At 46.3% G+C, this 4,201-nt stretch overlaps 1 pseudogene; it reads right to left on the reverse strand.

Annotated features, from left to right (window-relative positions):
* Positions 1-3,213: 3,213 nt before the first annotated feature.
* On the reverse strand, positions 3,214-3,780 carry LOC142826817 (glutamine--fructose-6-phosphate aminotransferase [isomerizing] 1 pseudogene; annotated as a pseudogene).
* Positions 3,781-4,201: the final 421 nt, after the last annotated feature.

Consider the following 4,201-nt stretch of genomic DNA (forward strand, 5'->3'; position numbering starts at 1 on the left):
GTTCCCCATCCCTGTACTACAACCTCAGCTGGCATAAGTCGGAATATCTCCATTGAAGTTCATGGACATGGCAATTCAGGGTTCTTTGGAGAAAGAACCCCTAAGGTTTTAAAATAAATTGCAAACAGTTTTTAAAAGATTTCACTTATGGGAAAAGTTTGCCGTCCCTTTCAAACTATAAGCATAGCAGAATAATCCTGAGTTTAGGAACTTTCTTAACTAAATGGATAGCGGTGACCCCAAAATAGTTGAAAAATCTGCTCTCATACTAAAAGAATTGTTGCCTCATCTGATAATTCATGCACAATCCAGATGAAAAAGAACAGATGAAAAACAAGCCCTGACTATTTTAAATTCTATAGCTGCTATCTTGGATCTGTTTATAGATATGTAGCTTATCTTACATGCACAGGGAGAAAAATGGGTACTGCAGTGTGTTCAACTCAAAACATATGGATGTGTCACCTCACTAATTCCTGAAACTCCACAGTCCCTGGTAAGTCATGAAAAAGTTATTATGATCCTGTGCTATTTATTCATTTTATTTTTTGAAAGTGGAGAGAGCCCAAAGGAAGAAAAAGGAGAAAAGGAATGTTGGCCAAAAGAAGAAGAGAAAAATGACATGAAAATGTTCTCATTCACGTGCACTGCAATGTCTAGACAGAAAATATGATAAATTATTGGAAGCCTATTAACTTAACATATGGAACTTATGTAGTTAGATCTGAGCAATGATTTTCTTTTATATTTGCACCTGGCATTTTCACTATCATTATAAGCCAATAATTATAGATAGACATCAGGTTTGCAAGTAGCCTACACTTTTGTTTAATCAATCATCTGTTTTTTTCCTCCCCTTGTCTACTTTTCATAATTCTTTGTGAAACCTGTGTACTTTGGCAGTTTGCTGGGTGAACTCTTCCATTTAATTCAGACCAGATCCAACTGAAGAAGCTATAAAGGTGTTTCCCTTGAGGATATAGGATCCCTTGATTCAGAAATGGTAAGAAACTTAACTTATAGACATAGGCACCAGCTTCCTCCAGCACCTAGGAGGTGCTCAGTGCCCTGCTTTGCCCTAGGCCCCCCTTCGATAGTTTGGGGCAGCCACCCCAGGCCTGATGCTTTGGGGTGGGCTTATGGGGTCCAAGGCAGCCTGCGGGATTACCGGGGCATGGTGACAGCAGCAGGAGCTAGGTCCACACCTGCACTCACCAGCAGCAGTGGGAGCCACAGGAAGCAAAGCGACTCACCCTGAGCCTGCTCCACTCTGCCATCTCCCATCTGGGTCATTCCTCTTCACTATTGTGACAGGAAGCAGAGCACCAGGCTCCGCTCCCCCGAGTAATAAGGCTGGGAGCTGATTTTGGGGTAATGCAGCAGGCTGGGACTGAGTCGCTCCACTTCTGGCTGCTGCGGTCAGTGTGGGGGCACCCAATCCCTACTGGCCCCCGGTAATTCTCTGGGACACATCTCTCAGGGAGGGGGCTTGGAGAAAGGGGTGCGATGGGGAGGGGCAGAGTAAGGGTGAGATGGGGGTTTTGCAGGGGTGAGAAGAGACAGGATGAGAGGGGGGTTAGGGCTTGCAATGCAGCGGGTGTTGTCCCAGTCTCTGCAACTCCCAAAGACAGTGTCCCCACCTGACCTCTTCCCCCAACCCCACCCCTACTCTATTCCCACCTGACTCCATTCGCACCCCACTTCTTCCCACCCAGTTCTGCACCCACCCTGTTCCCACTCTTTCGCCTGTATCTCCTGCCTACAGCAGAACAGCTGATTGTGGTGGGCAGGAGGCACTGGAAGAGAGAGGGAACTGACTGCTGATGGGTGCTGAGTACCCACTAATTTTTTCTGAGAGTGCCATAGCCTTGGGACACCCATGCAGTTGGCACCTATGCTTGTAGTCCAATTTTGGAGTGTTCCTGATGGAAAACGGGCCATTGGACAGGATTCATCTCTAGTGTAACATAGGTCCAGAGGAGATACACCAGGAAATAATTTGCCCCCTTATGTATGTAACCCCCCTTTTTCCTCCCCGGGTTACTGGGGAACAGGTCACACTCACAGGTGTGCCTGGGCACCTGATGTTTTAACCTAAAAGAGCTCCTGAGCACCCCAGTGGTGATGGTGTTTAGTTGGGGAAAGCCCTATCCACCCCCTTGCTGGCAATGAATGTAAAATGGCAGTGCCTCCACCTGGCCGGCCTTGTACACACACTGGTGTGCCTTGAGAGCCTCCAGGAATATACTCATTCCAACTATAATATGGATCCAAAACAACAACTACAAATCATATACATCTAATAGAATACTTTAAAATAAACCATCTTTACTTAACTTAAATAAACAGGGATTAACAGAATTAGAAATGAATAGCATTAACAAAACACATAACAATAATTGAAGCTTATACAGCTACCATTTGTACTAATGGTGACCCCACCCCAGAGTGTGCACACCCCTAGACTCAGTCACAGACACTTGCTTGCGTTGGCGCGCTGATGTTGCAGCTGTAGTGGAGATTCTGTCCAGGCTAAACAGCAGCTCTGTCCCAGGCAGCACTTTTCCAACAAGGCCCAAAACTTACTGCCTCATGCTGGGCCTATATAAAGCAGCCTGCTAACTCCCAGTTTCAACAGGCAACGGTCTGTAGCTGCACTGCAACAGCCCCTGCACTGGGTCAATGTCCTTGGCAGCAGCCTGGCTCCCCCTTTGGTTCCAAACTGCAAGGCCGAGTCCCAGACTGCTAGGCCTCTTCTTCAAGCACATGGAGAGCCTCCTCTCTCTCACCAGAGTCCTTCCTTCCTGTTTTTTCCCAAGGGCTCATGGGAATTGTAGTCTGGATTGTAGCACCAGGGTCGTTTCAGAATAAAACAGAGGCCCCTTTAATAAGGGGGCTACATTCTCCCCCCACCAGAAAAATCCTTAATGTCCCCATTAAGGAACCAGTATCAAGAAGAAATACAATACAATACAATACTATTGCCTACTGTTGGTTGTATTAATAGCCAATGGAGGGTAAAGTATAGGCCCATTAGAATAGGTATAATTTAGGCATACAGCATGAGGTGAGCACCACCATGTCGAACACCTGAGTTCATGCTTAGAGGATACATCATCTGGGTTGGATGTCTCAGGTGCTTTAACATCTTTTAACACAACCACTCCACGGTGTACTGTGGGAATGGACACCTCACTGCTGACTCCAACCATATCATATGTCAACCTCTGAGGAGGCCTGACTTCTTGGAAAATCAACGTCATAGCCTCTGAGCACTGCAAGGTGGAAAGCCAGAAGCTGTAAAGGGATCACGCTCAGGATTCCTTGCAGACAGTCCACAGAATGAGGAACTTTGATTGTCCTCTTATTGTTCATAATTGTCTCTGTGTCTTCCTTATCACAAATCACTACCGGTTGTCCCTGCCGTGAAATAAACTGCTGGAGAGCAGTCTGGCACTTTGCATATGTGTGGTCCCTCATGATGATCATGATAACAGGCATGTCTACCAGGGCGAGGGGACCATGTTTCAGCTCACCAGCCATTATACCTCCCGAGGGCATGTATGTGATTTCTTTAATTTTCAGAGCTCCCTCAAGACATGTAGCATAGTGATAGCCACGTCCCATAATTAAGACAGACTTCTGATGGTAAAGCTCTGTTGCCAGTTTTTGGATCTCATCATCCATACTCAGCACTTCTTTGATCAAATCTGGTAATACCTTTAGACCACGTATTATCTCTTTGCGTCTTTCTTGCATAGAAATTCTATCATCGCACATCATGAGGGCAAACATCACCAGAGAAACAAACTGGCTCGTGTAGGCCTTTGTGCTGGCCACACCAATCTCTGGTCCTGCGTTGATATGGACACCGCAGTCTGTCTCTCTCGCCAGAGTCCTGCCTTCCTGTTTTTTCCCAAGGGCTCATGGGAATTCATAGAATCATAGAATAATAGGACTGGAAGGGACCTCGAGAGGTCATCGAGTCCAGCCCCCCGCCCTCAAGGCAGGATCAAGCTCCGTCTACACCATCCCTGACAGATGTCTATCTAACCTGTTCTTAAATATCTCCAGAGAGGGAGATTCCACCACCTCCCTTGGCAATTTATTCCAATATTTGACCACCCTGACAGTTAGGAATTTTTTCCTAATGTCCAATCTAAACCTCCCCTGCTGCACTTTAAGCCCATTACTCCTTGTC

This window comes from Pelodiscus sinensis, chromosome 1 (assembly GCF_052426305.1).
Source record: "Pelodiscus sinensis isolate ZL-2025 chromosome 1, ASM5242630v1, whole genome shotgun sequence".
Classification (NCBI taxonomy): domain Eukaryota; kingdom Metazoa; phylum Chordata; order Testudines; family Trionychidae; genus Pelodiscus; species Pelodiscus sinensis.